The sequence below is a fragment of the Nymphaea colorata genome, chromosome 13 (genome assembly GCF_008831285.2).
Source record: "Nymphaea colorata isolate Beijing-Zhang1983 chromosome 13, ASM883128v2, whole genome shotgun sequence".
Classification (NCBI taxonomy): Eukaryota; Viridiplantae; Streptophyta; class Magnoliopsida; order Nymphaeales; family Nymphaeaceae; genus Nymphaea; species Nymphaea colorata.
The window spans coordinates 8,572,240-8,592,114 of record NC_045150.1 but is presented as its reverse complement, the minus strand read 5'-3'; the positions used below and the strand labels follow the sequence as shown (position 1 = coordinate 8,592,114).

Genomic DNA, 19,875 nt, shown 5'->3' with positions numbered 1-19,875 from the left:
TTACAAAAGATGTTCTGTACATGAGTCATAACACCAAATTTTAACATTTTCCCGCAGCAAAACTAACAGAAAAAACAGAAATGAAGAGTAGGGCTGCTAAGAAGCAACAAACACCATCAAGGGCACCAAGAATCAAGCAATCCCCACAAAACACTATGGAGGAAGATGGAAAAGTGAAAAGTTTAACTAAGATGGTTCATAAACTGAGCTACGGATTGATTCTTCAACTATCTAAGCAATCAATCATAACCAAAGCCATGTAGTCGAAGTGCTAAGGGTATCTACAAAGTCATATTCCCTTAGCACGCAACAGAATTCATGCAGGTTCATGCAAAAACCAGGCAGTGTCTTAAAAAAGGTTAAAAACATTAGCAACAAATAAAAGAAACTATTGAAACAACATGTGAATAAAACCACAAACACGCGCATCAAATATATAAACAATAGTAACATACATGTACATATGCATGTTCAAATCTGAAATATCATGATGAAATCAATCTTGAATACAGAACAAGCAGCAAAAAATAGATGGAGGTTACAAAAATTAAGTATTTCTTCAAAAGTATGTATGTTTTTCATGTTTCCTTTGAAAAGGAAAAATAGTATTTTTCACTAACTTAACAGTTCATTTTACAAAGATAAACTTATGGATGTTCTACATTAACCAGGAAAATTCTTAGATGTGTTTTCAATAATAGAAAACTTAGGTGTTTTATTGTCCCCTAGTCCTATCTTTATGTGTCTCACTGAAAATTTGCCTTATAAGATATGCTTATTTGTCGACACCATGCATGAAGCCAAGTGAATTTACTTTTGCAGGTGCGTCACTATATGCTGATCCAGGTTTTCACTTGGAGATCTTTTGCCCTGAAGCTAAATCCCAAATGGCTCCATACAATTAAGGATCCATAAAACATGCTGGAATTTAAAAATACAACCACCTTCTGTATGACTGTATTTTCTAAGTCAAAGCTATGCCACACAAAAGACTAAAAGATCCTAGTTTAACTTGGTTTTAGCCTACTGACCCACCGAAACACATGCTTCATTCATGATAAGAAGATTCCTATTATCCTTTCCTTTCCACGTTTTTGATTTGATGAACTGCAACTCTTCATTGACTCGCAGCTAAATGAATCTGGTGAAGCCATAACAGTTTCAGTCTGCATCCCATATTCAACACCAAGAAATAGGATAATGGTCATAGTATACTGATGCTTCAAGACCACTCATCATGAGAGTCCACATGCTACTATGGTGTAACACGTGGAGACATATAGTATGTCTTCGGCAAATGAAAACCAGACAAGAAGCTCTCTGTTTTATGGAGTAGAAACATGCAAACACTTTTATTTGAGAAAAGCAGGTACTTTTTATATGGGTCTGTGTACATATGCGCATGCAAGCAAGCGAGCGAGAGAGAGAGAGATACTGCAGATACGAATTGAATATCAGAAAATAAATATCATTTTATGCCTCCAGAAATTTCTCAGTTGTTAGGGATATTAGTGAAGGTTTCCACCCTTGCCTATGTAAAGCAATTATGACGAGCCCCTCTAAGTTGGGAATTTCGTTTCTACCTAAAGACTCCATTTCAATAGCCCTTTCTTTACATAGATTTCCAATGTTCAACAACAATCACTCACCACTCTACTGCCATGCGATAAGGAACGTACCATGGACATGTCCGATATGTCGACTCAGTCCATGCCCCATGGTACATATCCATACTAATTACATTGCCATCGACTAGTTGACTGGCTACTGACTAGAGCTAGGTTGGCAATATAAGGTACTACCACATTCTAACCAGTATGTATATGGGAAGACGAATAAAAGCTACAAACTGGCTGGATCTGGGACAGATAAATACACACATAAAATATAGAACTTACCAAACCTTCTAAAAGAACACGGAAGTATTATCATATTAACGGAAAAAAGCAAAACAAATGTAGGCCCAACCAAGAATCTAATAGTTATTCAAATGACTAGCAGGGACTAGTCGACCCAGTCCATGGTCCATAGCCTTACAATCTTACAGACTACATGGCCATGGTCTCATCAGTTGGCAACCCACTAGAGCAAGTTTAACAAACAAAAGGTAACACCACATTTTTCCAGGGTGTATTTATTTAGAGGAATTAGGATCAGAAACTAGTTAACCTAAGGGATAGCCAGATTCATGAGAGCTCAAGATGCAACTGGACTCAGCACAATAAAAAATGACAAAAAACTTATGAGTTATGGCCCAACTGCAACCCAAAAAGGAGTTCAAGTACTTACTAGTTGCCTTGCTGCTATCGAAGAGCACATTCACTACTTCTTGGAGCTGGATCCACTGGTTCAAATTCTGAAGGCTGATTGAATGTCCAGGCTTGGTATCTTTTAAGGCATCTGCTAAACTGATATTTGATTGCAGTACCCTACTTAGTAAAACATTTTGAGGCTGTTCCAACAACATGGAAAGAGTATGAGAGAGAATGTAACGTCACAATTTAAAACAACAGTACATATATAATGACTTGAATGCCAATTCATAGTACTGAAAATACTAGTATTGGAGCCGAAGACTGAAACTAGAGTGTGCATTAATATGCAATTACGACTGGCAATATAGAATGGAAGTGGAGAAGGCTAGAGCAGTAGTTGGGACTCAGGTATGGTAGTAAATCATGTGATTATTGAAAAACAAATTTAAAAAAGAAAACATTATAATGGTTGGTTATTTCCAACAGTTTTCCTCTCCTTCCCTCATTTAGTCATGTATACTTACTTATGCCCTAAAAGATGTCGCCGTTTTTGAACCGCTGATACCAATGCAATGAGCTCCCTTTCATAAGCTGATTTCCCTTTAAAATTAATACCCATGATTTGCAGAAATAAGCTATCAGGTGACTGTCTTGAGTCAGCACTGCCCCAACCCCAATGTCTGATGCATTAGTCTCCACGGCGAAGGGCTTGCTGAAATTTGGCAGAGCTAATACAGGTGCGCTGGTTATCGCCTCTTTCAACTGGCTAAAAGCTTCCAATCTGAATTCATTCCACTCCCTCCACTCCCATTTGTTTTTCTTTATCATTTCAGTCAATGGAGCTGCTATTTTTCATGACGAATCTTCTGTAGTACCCAGTCAGCCTAAGAAAAGCTCCCATCCCCTTCACGTGCTCTGGAGGTTGCCACTCTTTGATGGCAGCTACCTTGTCATCTTTCATAAGCACTCCTCGTGTAATGGTATGCCCCAAGTACGTGATTCGATGCATGCCAAAGGAGCATTTAGAAGCCTTCACGTGCAGTCGGTGAAGTCTCAACGTCTGTAGCACACTTCTCACATGGTCTTGGTGCGATTTTTCATCCTTGCTGTATACTAGTATGTCTTCAAAAAACACCAAGACACGCTTGCACAGAAACGGCCGGAATATTTGGTTCAATAAGGCCTGAAAGGCAGCAGGAGCGTTGGTAAGGCCAAAGGGCATTACCCTAAACTCATAATGACCCTCATGGGTCTGAAATGCTGTCTTAGGAGCGTCTTGGAGTCCATCCTAATTTGATGATACCCTGCCCGCAGGTGCAGTTTAATGAAGATTGCTGAGCCAAACAATTCATCTAGGAGTTCTTCAACAATGGGAATAGGATACCTATTTTTTACAGTTGTTGTGTTCAACGCTTTGTAATCCACACAGAAACGCCAACAGCCATCCTTCTTGTTTACAAAGAGGGCTGGGGAAGAATAAGGACTCTTGTTGGGTGTTATAACTCCTTCCTGCAGCATGTCTCCAACTAATTTTTCAATCTCTTCCTTTTGAGAATAGCTGTAGCGATAAGGTCTCAGCTTGACTGGGGCAGAATTTGGCTCTGTTTCAATTTTATTATCAAGGACTCTGATGGGCGGTAACCCCTTTGGTTTCTGAAATACATTGGCAAATTCCAGCAACACAGGTCTGAGCCTTTCGGAGCATTTATCCTGATATTCCCTGGTGGTCTCTCTTTCTGACACTGTTACTGACATTAATAGAAGGTATACCCCTTCAGCACTTGCTCCTAACGCAGGTTTCTTTTCTATACAGCAAGCATCCCACGCAACCTTTTTGCTGGCCAACAGTTCTTGGGGACCTCCTTCTCCTTGAAACATCATTGTCATATTCTCAAAGTGCCATTCCACAATCCCCTATCGTCTTAACCACTGGATTCCCAACACCAGGTCTGCCCCTCCCATTGCTAAGGGATACAGCTCTACCTGGAATCGACAGCCTTGTATTTCTACCTCCTCTTTAGGACATCTTCCTTGGCAGGACAACAAGCTGCCATCACCCACTGCTACACGAAATTCTGGTTGCTCAAAAATGCGACAGCCGCAGGCCTTGGCTGTTTTCTCACATACAAAGTTATGTGTAGACCATGTGTCTACAAGTATACTGACTTTCCGCCCTTTCAGCCTCCCTTCCAAGCGTATTAATTGGAATGAACAACTCCCTGTTAAGGCATGAAATGATATTTCTGGTGTCGCCTCTTGTTCTGGTTCTTCCTCTTCCCTCACGTCTACTTCTTCCAATTCTTCTGTGGCTGCAACTTCCTCTTCCTCTACTAAGTACGTGTATAATTTCTTGCAAACATGGCCTGGTGTCCACTTTTCCTCACATTGGAAACACAGTCCCCTTTTTCTTCTGTCCTGCATCTGATCTGGACTGAGACATTTCACCGGTACCCCTCGATTGTCCTTTGTGTTTCTGATCACCGGAGGTGGTTCACCCGCCTCTTTAGAAGCAGTGGTCGCTTCGCATACTGAGTTCTACTAATCCCCCATTCTTGACTTGTTCTTCCCCATCGTTTGGATTTTTCTTCTTCTACTCTAGCTACTTCAAAGCTTTCTAGTATGGTTTGGGGACGAGCTGCCTGGACCTCAATCTTGATTTCCTCCTTCAGCCCTCCCACGAAGACCCCTATCGGTGCTCCAATCGGCCAACCATGAACCATATTGCTGATTTCTTCAAATTTGGCCTGGTACGTGACCACGTCTCCCTTCTGGCGTATTTTAGAGAGTTCGATGTTTTGGTCGAGTAAGCCAAAGGACCAAATCATGTATTCAACACCTGTACAAAGAATCCCCAATCGAGCCTGCCCTGCTGGGTTACCAGCCACCCATACCATCAGATGGCTGCCCCCACTAAATGGATCGTGCTATTCCCACTCTCTGCTCGGCTGAAACATTCTGACAGTCGAAAAATTGTTCAGCCTTGAATACCCAACTCATCGGGTCGTCGTCGGAAAGCTTTGGAAAGTCGACCTTCAATGGTTTATTAAAGTAAGTTCCCTCTCCCGTTCGTCTATGGTTTTCAGGGAGCGTACCTGTATGTCCTCTGTCTGGCGTTTAATTGGTGTGTGCAAGTCTCGATCGTCTTTCAAAGACGCATCATGGCTGCCGTGAGCATACTCTGGTGCGTTCCTTGCCAACGTCTGCTGAATTAGCTCTCGTAATGGCGATGTTACCATTTGATTCTCCATCACCAACATCAGCATCCTTTGGGTGACATCGGACAACTGCTGGCCCAATTCCCCTATGTTTTTCTCCATGGGTTCCAGCCAGCCAGACATCATCCTGCGGTCGTCCTCGGCTTGCTTGCACATTCCTTCGAGTGCTGCCAGGGTCGCCGCCATGAGCTTTGATACTAGTTTGGAAGTCTATGTTTACCAAGAATAGTAACCAAAATGCACGCACACTACTAATCCCTCAGTCTAGGGTTAGTCCTCAAACATTTCACTAATCAATCAAGTTGGGGTTCACCAGCCCTACGTAAGATAAGGTGATTACAATAACTGGGTCTCGTAAGTAAGTGTCCAGGCCCATTCTTATTCTAGACTTGACCTAATTACAAGTATGCCCCCCATATACTACTACAAATGGGTGCAGATATGGGTGTAGACAGGTGCGAAGCATTCTAAACAGAACTTGACTGCGATGAGATGGCTATACAGTTTCTTGTGTCCAAATAGCAGACATATCCAAGCCCATGTTTAGCCCATTGATGCGGGTTTGCCAAATGACTCAAATTGTATCCACTAAAGCCTACAACTCCTTCTCCCCATTCATTTTCACTGTCTCCAATTTCAACCAACATCAACTAGTGATGAAGAAAAGAGAGCATCTTGAAAGCTCCACAATATACATATTCCACATTGAATGAGATGACGTCCCTCTTTCATACACAAGAGAGTGCACTAATATTAATGGTAGAAAAGCATATGGCTACGTATTTTAGGTAGCAACCTAACAATACAAGTATTTGTTATCTCCAAATAGGATTAAGATCAATTTGTGAATTTTGTGTGCACTTCATTAGGTCATTATCGGTCAAGGGCTCCCTCACTGTCATGTCCAAAGGAAGGGGAAAAGAAAAAGAATGTAATGGTAACAAATTACCAAGAGACAAAGGATATCCACTCCCAAGCAGAAAGGACTTTAAGTGCCACATATTGATGACAAGATAAACAGACATTGTGTGACATAAAGAACATAGCTAGAGTAACCAGCATTAAGTTTTACTGCTGCACCGAAACACTTTAGATTAACCAGAAACTATGAAAGCAACAACACGGGAAACCACTTGTAAGTATTAATATTATGACTTCAGGGAAACTTAGGTTAACCAAGTACCTAGACAAGAACACAAGAAAAGCATCTTATCCTTAGTTGTTAAGGCGACTACAAATCCACACCTAGGGTGGCCTAGGCATGAGTCCACACCTGCCGCCTAAGTCCATCACTTAAGCAACAGGTGTTAGACTGGCGCCTAGGTGCACCTAGGCTGCACCAGGCGCTAGCACGCCTAGTTCATGGGAAGGTGAAAAGTCACCTTCCCTTCAAATTAAGTCCTGTAATTTTATTATACACTGTTATACCGTATATACTTATACTATATGCAGTTATATTATATAATTTCTGTCCTTTAAGTATAGTTTGTTGTACGTTAATTACATATTCTATATCAAATCATCAAGTGGAAGTTTCAGCCATACGTTAAGTACATATTCTATAAAACCAATGAATTTCTGTATATATCTTACGTGCTCTAAAACATATTTTGTGGAACCTATGCCAGCCTTCTTACCCATGTTAAAACCTAGGTTTATCGTATATGGTAAAAAGACCACCAGTTTCTCTTGTTTAGTGCACGTTTAGTAATCAGAGAAATACGTGCAGACCTCACTTTTCAACCTGAATACAGATTTAGTTTCTTTGTGAGGGTGTTTTGTGTGTTATATATATAATATATGTTATATGTACAATCTGTTGTAAACTTGTAATGTATATTAAATGTACTGATTTGATAGGATTTTTTGTTTGAAATGATTCAAATGAAATAGTCTATTAGAACAGAACAGAACAGTTTTCTAAGTTTTACTTGGAATAGAAACTTACAGTTCAGTCAGTTAAGTACATAATTTTATTATGTAATGGTCAACATAACTAAAAAAACCAAAAAAAAAAGTCGCCTTTCTTGCCTAGGCACACCTAGTCCCGCCCAGGCGCTAGGCGCTGCCTGGCGCCCAGGCGGCATCGCCTAGCAGGGTCTGAGCGCCATGACAACTAAGATATTATCCACCATCCCAAAACAAGAAGAAAAACAAGTCTCGCTCAATTGTCCCAGAAGCATATATATATATATATATATATATATATATATATATATATATATATATATATATAGAAAGAGAGAGAGATTAAAGAAATGAAAAGCTTACCGAAGTATTTATTTCATTTGGAGGTCGGAACCTACTTGGTGGAACAAGCAAAGCTTGTAAGAAGAACATTGAGAAACTCCTATTCTTCATAGTTGCAGACAAATTTGGTTGCAATGCCCAAATAAGAGAAAAAATATTATGCTCATTCTTCCACAAAAGTCTTAGCATGTCCTGGACCTGTGAGAGAGAGAGAGGGAGAGAATGAAAACCAAAAAAGTCAAAACTAAAACAGATCATTTCAACGAGTTAACATATAAGCATTTACAACCCATCTTTTCCCTGGTGGAGAGTGCACCTAAGTCACATGGGTACAGGTACCAAAACGACAACTTTAAAAAATGTGGGTAAAGGGGTACGGTAGGATATATGTATGCAATATGTAGGTATGCAAAATAAGACAAAAAAAAATCAAAATGAAAGCAACATTTTAATAAAAAAGAGATATAAACAAAAACATTATATGTTATTGAACAATAAGAATAGAATGAAAAGGTGGAAAAAATTAAATCAAAGAAAAATTAAACACTTTGGATCTAAAGGTACCCAAGTGTGTCCAAGTAGTCATTTTGGGCACGGGTATGGCGACACGGGTACGTGGACCTTACTAAAGTACCCATGTGACTTAAGAGTGCACATAGAAGGCTCTTTGGAGGACAGGTTAGAGACCTTGTTTCATGATCATTGATGACCAAAAGTGCACTAAGAACAAGAAGTCACAAAAATTCTCCAGAAACTGGTGACCTATTATCCTCAAAAGTCAAAACCATTCTTATAGCACAAAAAGAAAATGTGCAAAGGCTCATAATTGACTGTTTATCCTCAGCAATGCAAAAGCGCAATTCATCACATATTTCATTGTATTGTGCATATCTTGTGTCATTCCTCTTTAAAGAGGTTTGTGAATATCTGATGACATAGGTGTCATACCAAATCCAACTATCATTACATGTACGGTATTCAGGCATTCGCTAGATTTAGTTAAAAAACCTGAACTATGAAGTGCCAATTGGATTGGATTTCCTAAAAACCTTTGACTAATTTCCTTCCAAGGATCTGATATTGGATAGTCCTTCAAAATGAATGATCATCCCTAGTCCCAGTAAAGCATATCTGACCCACCTGGTTCACCATTCCATAAAAAGATAATCTAAAATTCTAAATAACACAAAAAGCGAAAAGAAAATGGAATTAGTAACCAGCAGAGAAAATGAAAGAGAAAAATAAAGAAAGCAAGAAAAACTGGAAAAAAGCTTGACAAGCTCTTGTTGAACAAGTTCAAATATAGTCATGAATTAGCTAGATTATAGAGGACAAGCTCATAGGAATTCAAAAATTTCAATCAAGTAAGAAGCTGAAAGACCCTTTGTAATCTATTTAACCAGCATTCAGGAAACTACCTGCAATGGTGTCAAATAAGTCCTCTTATTAAAGTAGTTTTCTTGGCTCAAGAACTCATGAGGTATCTTATTCGTTCGACTCTTCTTAGACTTTGATTTAGGTTGCTGCTCTCCATGGGTGACACTGTCAGATACTTCCCCACCAGACGGTTCACTAGAAAATTCACCGGCTTGGTTTTCATCAGTGACATATTTATTTTCTTCTCCACGTGCAAAGGATATGTCTGCCTTAGAACCACGAATAAAGTTGCTCTGAATATCTTTCTCAGTCAATCCTTCCTGCAAGTGGCAAAAAATCAAGCATATAATTATAAAGAAAATGCTCTTCCATTGCTTAAAACTACGACACCATGTGCTTCGAAAAATCAAAATATCTATATTATAAATATAGTGAAGCAAAACATCAGAACTTGTCCAAAGAAAAGTAACAATGAACTGTAACTGAATAACAATGATCAAAGATAATTCTCGAAAACTAAGCACGTGCCAAAATCAGCATGCTGATCTTTCAACCCCAACATAAAGAATTTTTGATCCACAGACCATTCCTGCCAACATTAAGTTGTGTGCATATGAAGACAATAGAAGACAAAAAGAAATGAGGTTGGCTTGTCGATTTACTTTCCATTTTCTTTTTACTCAAATAAATTTTATAAAGCTATAAAGAAAGACTTGAACTTCCTGAACCAAAAGAATAACCATATATGTATAAATGCTACTATTCTGAAGAAATAGCCATATGATGTAATCTCTGAGTGAATGAGGCACCATTGTAGCAGTAAGGACAAGTTCAAGCAAGAACACTAAGAGAAACCTTTAAGGATTTGAAACAGAATAAGACCCAAATCTTAAAAACTATTCAAAACAGACTAAAACCCAAATCCTAAAAACTGTGTCCCGTTAGATTATGTGGAAGCAACAATTCAGAATACTCTGAAATTTGTTTACTATTCACATCACAAGTGAGAAGAATAAAGAGTAACTTTTTACTCAAAAATTGGTTATACACTGACAGGAGAACCTGAAGACAAAAAAGAGGAAAAGATGATGACAAAATGCAGAAAAGTTTAAGATCTCCTAGCCCTCCCCCAAACTTATGTTAGCCGTTTATGGACATCTGTTCAAAAACTGCAGTGAACCTAGACCAACATGCCACTATTTCAATGAAGAATTTGCATAGAAGAATTTCTCATTGCAGCATCCATCCTTATCTGAGCTAATGGTACATAGAATACATCCTCACAACAAGGGTAAGGGACAATGATGCTCAGAGTCCCATAATGGTGCTTTCTAGCAAGTGAAGGCCTCAATTCTCATGAACTTGCTGGATGAAGGGCATCGAACACATTTGCAAAAGAAGCCCATCTAACAACAATCTAGAGTATGCCTTATGACATTCTAGGCATTGGAGAAGCCAATTTCACCAAAATCTTTGCTGATTCCAAGAACCATTGGAGTAATGTTTATTTTTTGGGCATAAATGCATGAGCTACCAATCCACAACCTATTGAAACAAATCAAAATCATTAAGTAGCCTCCACAACAATATTTGCATCAAATGGTTCTCTTTTTATAAGGTTGTGTTCGGCCGTTGAGACAACATCCTCAAAACCTATCGTGTTCAGTAGGATCTTGAACAAAAACAGAACAAATAATCCAAACAAAGCACACAAATGCCCCCAGAATGAACAAGCAAGCATGCAGACAGCAGCAACCACAAACTCATGCACTATCAACTGAAAATATAATCAGACAATAGCAATGAATAAAGCACTAAACATGAGGAAACAGCCCAGCATGTGTCCAAATGCCTGCCAAGTACCTTGTACAACAAGCCAAAGCCTGGACTGACAACCTTTGGATTCTTTGCACCACAGTTACCACATTTTTTTGCACTTGACTCTGACATTATAGCCTTAAAAATTGATTTTGCTTCAGAATGTTGCAGAGAGGTCCAAATATGCTGCTCCATGAAGAGAGATTCCCCGGGCCTCCCCTTTGAGCAGTCACTAACAAGGTCTTCATCTTTTTCACTTGGATTTGAAACTCCAAGCAGCATAGAATCTAGATTCCTTGCATCAACGACATCTCCTTTCATTATGAGCTGCAATTTAGTGACGAGTACCCTAACCTATAAAAGTGGACAAACAAAGATTATAAGACAACATCAAAAGAAATAAGAAGCCACTTACCAAGACTGTCTGCCCATCTCATGGGAGGTTGCAATTGAAATGATAGGGCACAACAAAGTCACATCTGAAATCAAGAAAATAAGCACCATGAAGAATGATAATGCATGAAATAATTTTTTTTATCGTGATTTGCCTGCATTTATCCAGATTTGAATACTTAAAGGCCTATGTCAGTTCATTTAAGTCTTAGGAGGCTCCAGTTTGAATTTCGTCAACAATCAGGGTTAAAATGGCCATTTAGAGCCCAACAAGACGTACAAAAGGTCCGGGGGTTGAAATGGTAGCCATTACATCATATTTATTATTGTAGAAATACGAACCACAAGGAGAGAGCAGAGAAAGAACACACAATATACGTGGAAAACCTCAGAAAGAGGTGAAAAACCACGGGGAAGCTCTGACCTAGGGGCAAACCGCAACCCTAGGAGAGAGAAAGTAATATTCACTTAACTAAACAATTACACGTAAGTGAAGAATATATAAGAGGGAGAAAAAGAGTGCCGCCTAGGGTACCGAGCCAGCCTCGGTACCCGTGCCCCATAGGACAGGGTCCAAATATGGACCCGGTTCCCCATTACAATATATTCTAACACTCCCCCTCAAGCTTGGCATACATGTCAAACATGCCAAGCTTGCTAACATTTTTCTCAAATTGAGATGTACATAAAAACTTAGTTAAGACATCAGCAACTTGATCTTCAGACTTCATATAGGGCAGAATCAACTCCTTTGAATCTATGCGTTCCCGTATGAAGTGGCGATCGATCTCCACATGTTTGGTTATGTCGTGCATGACCGGATTGTTTGCCAAGTTAATAGCAGACTTGTTGTCACAATACATCATCATCTTCTCTTCCATTTTAACCCCAATATCTGCTAAAAGAATTTTGAGCCATAACATCTCTGTAACCCCCATAGCAACTGCACTGTATTCAGCCTCAGCACTGGACCTAGAATAAGCTTCTTGTCTTTTACTTCTCCATACCACAAGGTTACCTCCAAGAAAGATGCAGTATCCTGTGGTAGACCTTCTAGTATCTGTGCATCCCGCCCAGTCGGCGTCAAAGTATCCTTCAATGCTGAGTTGATCTTGTCGAGTGTAGAGCAATCCTTTCCCTGGGTCATTCTTTAAGTATCCCAATACTCTTTCAGCACTTTTCCAATGACAATCAGTAGGGGCATGTATAAACTGACTTAACACACCCACAGCATACGTAATATCAGGGCGAGTAAGAGTGAGATAAATAAGTTTACCAACAAGCCGCTGATACCTCCCTTTTCCTTCCTCATCCAAGATAGTCCCAGACTTGATACTTATCCTTGTGCCAGACTCCATTGGAGTAAGAAAGGGCCTGCATCCCAGTTTACCTGTCTCTTTTAGAAGATCCAAAGTGTATTTTCTTTGGCTCATAACAAGTCCAGTCTCAGATCGCGCGATTTCAATCCCCAAAAAATACCTTAGTTTACCCAGATCTTTGAGATCGAATTCCGCAGCTAACGTTTCGTTCATCTTCTTTTTTTCTTCTTCGTCATCACCTGTGACAATCATATCATCAACATATACAAGTAGAAGGCTCACCAGACCATTTCTCTACTTGATGAAGAGGGTGTGATCACCATTTCCCTGTTTATATCCATTAGTCTTCATTACAACCCTTAGTCTTTCAAACCAAGCTCTAGGGGACTGCTTGAGACCATACAAAGCTTTCTTGAGATAGCAACACTTCCCGTTCTGAGCATATCCAGGCGGCATGCTCATATAGACTTCTTCCTCAAGGTGACCATTCAAGAAGGCGTTCTTGACATCAAGTTGGTCCATGCTCCACTTCTTTTGCACTGCCAGAGCCAAGATGACCCTTACTGTCTTCAGTTTAGCAACGGGAGCGAACGTCTCAAGATAGTCAATCTCATATTTCTGGCTAAACCCCTTTGCAACGAGACGAGCTTTATAGCGTTCTACAGTGCCATCAGGTTTGTACTTCACATTAAACACCCACTTGGAACGAACTAAGTGAATTCCCTTGGGGATATCAACAACCTCCCACGTATTGTTCTTTTCCAGGGCGTCCATCTCCTCTGTCATGGCCTGTAGCCATTTAGGATCCTCCCTGGCATCTTCCACTGACCTGGGAATAACAGCTATAGATAAAGAAGTAACAAAGCGCTTGTAGTCTTTACTGAGTTTTGCATACGAAATAAATCTCTGAATAGGATGAGAAGTACATGACCTGGTGCCCTTGCGCAGGGCTATGGGAAGTTCTTCATTCATTGGACTTGGATCATCCGGGGAGCTCACAAGATTGGGAAGATTGGGATTGGTAACATCAACGTCCTCCATCACATCCTTCTTCTTCCTGTTGTAAACCTGACCAAATAAGTGATCACGGGACTGTTCTTCCACAGGGCCCCCCTCCATCTGACTGTCTCTGTCCTCACTGACAGCGTCTTCCACACTTGGAGAACTAACCGTATAATCCAAGAAATCCATGAACTGAATCAACTGATGCGAAGAATACTCTTCCCTTCTGTCACCTAGGCACTCCCCCTGAAGAGGATTCGCAGGAAAGTATGCCTCATGTTCATGAAAGGTAACATCCCTGGAGACATATACTCTGGAAGTGCTAGGGTCAACACACTTGTATCCCTTCTGGGTGGAGGAATACCCCAAAAAGACTGCTTTGATGGACCGAGGATCAAGTTTCTTTAGAGTGGGACTATGATCATGGACAAAACAAACACACCCAAACACCCGAGGGTTCAAAGGCCAAGGATTCTAAGTAGGCCACAACACAGAATAAGGGGAATGACCATTCAACACACGAGTAGGCATACAGTTAATAAGGTGAGCACTAGCGAGGAGTGCGTCCCCCCAGTACCTCTTAGGGACATGACGTTGAAACATAATGGCTCGGGTAACAGTTAACAAATGACGGTTTTTTCTTTCAGCCACGCCATTCTGATACCATGTAGAAACACGAACCACAAGGAGAGAGCAGAGAAAGAACACACAATATACGTGGAAAACCTCAGAAAGAGGTGAAAAACCACGGGAAAGCTCTGACCTAGGGGCAAACCGCAACCCTAGGAGAGAGAAAGTAATATTCACTTAACTCAACAATTACACGTAAGTGAAGAATATATAGGAGGAAGAGAAAGAGTGCTGCCTAGGGTACCGAGCCAGCCTCGGTACCCGTGCCCCATAGGACCGGGTCCAGATATGGACTCGGTTCCCCATTACAATATATTCTAACAATTATCATATATATGGATGGGAAATACAGCAGCACATCCATAAACTAGTAAATTGACCTAGTGATATCAGCTATATTGTTGAGGCGCCTAGGTGTTACTCCACTTGGATCGCCTAAGCCCAGCAGTTAGACAATGCAAGGTGTTGGTGTGCCTCAGCTCACGAATAGTCATGCTTAGGAGCGACCAGACACGCGTGCCCCTAGTCCATAGAAGACAAAAGACACTCAGTGACTCAGCAGGGCTCTTAAAGACTCTTTCATAAGGACTAAATAGTACTGGAGACTGGTGTGGTGCACATTTTTAAGTTGTGGAAGCCGAAGTGATAGTTGTCCACTCCTCCTTCAACGTGGAAATAGCTACTCAAGTGTGAACATTTGAATCCCAAAACTTACTGTATTGATTTTCATTTTCTTGAATCCTCGCTATTATAAAATTTACATTTTGTTTTCAATATACAAGTATAAAATAAATCATATAATATTGTCTGCAATGGATTGTTGTTATATGATGAACACTATCACTATTAGTCATATTTATATAACTTAATCATTAAGAACCATATATACAATAGTTGTTTTCCACACTTTTCTACATATATATTAAGTTACTTATGACAATCTGATATATTATATACTATAAAGTATATAATATTTGACAGTAACACATACAGTCATAATTAATTAAATGGTCGCCTAAGTGTGCCTAGTTGCAGCCAGGCACACCTTGGGGCTAGGCACAGCCTGTCAGCCAAGCCCCGCTTAGAAACTTTGAGAACACCGTGTACCCGTCGGGCTATGTCACATAGGTACGGGTGCTGGTAAGGGTACGGGGGTATGGGTGCTAATAATTAATTCAAAAAAAATGAAAAAATTGAAAAAACAAATGATACCATCACAATGTTCCTTTTATATAGTCTCATAGATAATCTCATAAGTTAACAACAATCGTAAGCGGCATAGTGCATAACTTATAAGTTATAATCAAATTAACGAACATGTCTGAAAACTCGACAAGGACAGATATGCAAAACCACTTGCGTTTTGCATATGATGCAAATGGAAGAGACAGATAAGGAAACATGTCTGAAGCATAGGGAAATGAAGCCTAAACAAAAGCACAGGGGAAATTTGAGATGGCATGAACAGGGAGCAGGAAATCTCAGAACACGGCATTGCAAATTACAGACTTACAATTTTCACAGAACACGGCATGAACAATCTCATTTAGTCCATTTCAAGCATTGCAAGTTACAGTTTTCACAGAAGAGAAAAAACCAACAGAACACGGCATGAACAGGGAGCAGGTGGCAAACCAGTTGTGAACAGGTTTTTGAAAGAGATGGCAAAACTCAAAATAGATAAATAGGGAGCAGGAAATTCCGCCGGAATATGCCATCAATTTTGGTTAACAAGAAAGAAGAACAATCCCGCCTCAATGAAGCATATCAGAACCCTAAAAATCAAAAGAAAATAAAGGAATCAGAACCCACCGGAAGAGCAAAGAAATGGAGAGGGAAAAGACGAGCGTCGGCGTCGCGGGTTTCTTTTTTAAATTTTATCGTGGGTTGGATCTGGTTCCGACCCACAACCATATCCAAATGTACCACAACGTACCCGCACACCCGTTTTGCCGTACCGGTATGGGTACACGGGTCTGTGTGGCGTACCGGTGTGACATAGCAGTCGGGTCAAAAGAACGCCCGGTTGTAACAATGACATAATTTACCATAAAATCAAAATTTTTTGTATTAAAAAACAGAAAAGAACTTTGACAAAACATAAATAATATTGACTAAAAATAAACCTACAGTTCCACGCTCAGAAGAGATATTGGCAAGGTAAACCAGTTCAACTAGTTAACTATTCATGCAATTAATAATTTGTGATTTGTAACAGACACTAAAAATTACCCTTTCTTTGCTGATCATCAAATGATTGCAATAGAAGCAAGTCAGCTTCAAAAGCTTTTGAAGAGTCTTAAACAGCAGAGGGTTGTAAACTGGCAAAACAAGGTTGATATGGCCACAATGACCCGGACAATGAAGAGGAGGCTCGCCACATGTTTTACAACTGCACTAAAGAATATGTGTGTCAGCATGAATTTTCTGATACAGTAATATCTAAGCATGTAAGCCTAAACAGACTTCAAATAACTATCTAGGCATGAAGAGTGGGTAGCATGTATTATGCTGTCAAAAGCTTGCCAAGGCTTGCCTAAGCCCCTAAACTTGGCTGGTCAAATATCTAGCTTTTACTAGGCAACCTACTGCTTGAAAACACCTAAGCTTTCGCCTAGGATGCTTAGGTGCTCAATATAGAGGCTTTTTTTATCTTAAATTTTGCTTCTTCTTTTTTCTTTTTTGTTCCTCCACTAAAACAATTTTTTTTCTTTTCTTTCTGGTTTTTGTGCAGCCTTTCTCATTTTTTTTATTTTTGGGGGCATGCAATTTGGTAGTGAAGTATAGATGTTTATATTTGTGTGGTTTCATACATGTGAGTCATTCGTGCACTTAAAGTCACAATTATAATTCATACTATTATATTTTGCAATTTGAATACATGAAGTATGAACATTATTTTTGGTTTCATTAGCACAAAAGCTGTCATGAGAACAGCACTAATACTAACGTGTAGAAGAAAAAGAAGAAGAAGAATTGCTTGTGATCTGAGATTAAATAAATTGATTGAAGCAGTGCATGTGGTCCTACAAACTGATTTTCATATGCATGAGTCAGCACGATGCTGAGTTGCCCATGCATATATATTTTACACCACAAACAAGAGACAGAGATGTTCAATTTGTACACCCACTAAGAAATAATCTTCTTGTCATAAATAGACAAAAGACAAATCAACAAGGCAAAGTCTTTGCCCAATGAAATTTATATTGCCAAAAGCACTTGGTACAGATTTCTTTTTTCTTTCTTTTCCCCTCATTTGGCACTTCCCCATACAGATTTCACAAAGTCTTTTCACCATTGTTATGTTCAGGCGTTATGTTTTTGTGAATTCATACATTTCTGTACAAGAAAATTCCTTAAGAACATCCCAGGAATGCACCACGCTAAATATGTACATGCCAATTACTGAACACACCAGGACAATGCCCTTCAAATGACTAAAATTTCGACAAGTTCAACCTATACTCAATTTATTTCTTTAACTGCATAGACTATTTGAGGGATCGTGAAATAACTAAGATTTTGATAATTTCAAAAGAAATTCTGAAAATTCACCCACTATAATGATCAGGCACGGGATGGGCAGTGGTGACAATCAAATAACTAGAATGTTGAGAATTTCAACACCAATTCAGATGCATTTAACATATACTCAGTGCATTTCTCTAACAGCATAGACCATTTGAGGGATGATTGGTGATGATTTTTAAATAGCTAAGATTTTGATAATTACAACACATTCTGTGCAAGTCCACCTAATTGTAATGACCAGGTATGGGGTAGGTACTGATGACCATCAAATAACTAGAAGTTCAATTATTTTCAGCACAAGTTAATGTTGTCAAAGGCACACACCCAAAGCTTGGTTGAGTTTTTAGGCCAAAGGCTTCTAGGAGACCTACCATCTAAAAGCACCAAACTATTGCCTAGGGTGTCTACTCTCACCTAGGACCCCAAAAGCCAAGGTGGTTTTTTCTTGGACAAGCTAATCCTTTTTTAATCTTCTTCATTCTTATTTTTCCCTTTCCCTTCTTTTTTTTTTTTTTGGTGGGGGCAGGAGCTGAGGCAGGATTTTTTTTTTCTCCATAATTGTTAATTCTGCACTTGGAGGAACAAAAAAACATGCATCAAGTCAAGGCACAATAAGAAATACCTTGAATCACAGGTCTGATGCACTAACGACAGGAGGCACATGCCACAAGCACCTCAAGGCGTGTAATGCCTCAAAATGCACTCTGAGGCATTCAGCTCCTGTGATGGCCAATTAAGGACTTTTTGGATAAGGTGAAAGTCCCTATTTGACTAATTTAAATTTCTCTGAAAAATAAATACAGTTAAAGGAGGAGGAGCCAACCCACTGGGGCACTCCTCACTACATCCAACTTGTGTTCGTCTATGATGGATACTTTTACGGATTTCTGAGGGGCTCCAGAACCAGCCATGACATCCCTTTCCTATTTTGTTTGTCATGATTGTCTTCTAAGCAATGTCACAAAAAACGCATTTTTTTTTTACAAAAATAAATAAAAGTGCTGTTTAAAACTTTAAAAAAAGTGTTTTTTTCGAGTTTTTTAACCTTTTCATGTTTTTTTTAATGTCATACTGTTTTTTTTTTCATTTCTATTTTTCATTTGTTGCAATCTGTTTTTTTTGTGTTATTAGTTTCTCACTTATTTTATTTGCCCTTTATTTTGATTTTTTTAAATTTTTAAAAATTTACCGTATTGTTTCCGTTTTTTCTCACTTTTTTCAAGCTCGCCATACTATACCCGAGAAAAACCTCACCGTTTAAAACTCCAAAACGTTATTTGTGACTATGCTTCTAAGTTTATTTTCCTCTTTTCCTCTTCCCTTATTTCGTTTTTTCCTTCTTCATTGTATTCAATTTCCTGTTTTCCTTCTGCTTTTTCTTCATCTTTTGATTTCCACATTCCCCTTTTTCTTCATCATCCACTTTTTTCTTTTCCTTTACCTTGTATTTTGTCACTTTTCTTGTTTCTTTCTTTTTTCTTTTTCCTCCCACTAGGCTACAACACATCTCTTATCTCACTTTTTCTATCCCACTTACTTTACCATTCTTCTTTTTTTCTTGGGTCATTTTTTCCCTATTTCATTGTCCTTTTTCTGTTTTTCTCTGTTCAATTGGAATACACTTTTGTATATTTACCTGTGCAGAAAATTCGTGTGCATATATATATATATATATATATATATATATATATATATATTCACTCACACCATTATACTCAATTGTTCAATAACTAAATATATTTAACTACTCATATGTGCAGTGTATGTTGAAATTAATTTACACCTATATTTAAGTAACATTTATGTATTTTATGTATATCTTACATTTTCAGTTGTTCCTCAATATAAGGTTAGACGGACAGGTGCTTGTCAAGTGTCTAAGCTGAGATATAAATATGTATATCTAAATTCATAGATCCTGAAATTTCTGTATTTATTAGCATATAGTTGCAGAAATAATTGTGCACTCGGTAACTGATTAACATCCTGTTTTTTTAAGTGCAGTAATACCTGATGGGCATTACATATATATATTTATCCATGTTTGGGTTGCATTTTTTACCAAAGGCATACCTGATGGGT

The 19,875-nt window shown here is 39.0% G+C and overlaps 1 pseudogene; it reads right to left on the bottom strand.

The window, feature by feature from the left end:
* The window catches only part of LOC116266834 (DNA-directed RNA polymerase I subunit 1-like), a 65,607-nt pseudogene that overhangs the window by 42,032 nt on the left and 3,700 nt on the right, over window positions 1–19,875 (bottom strand).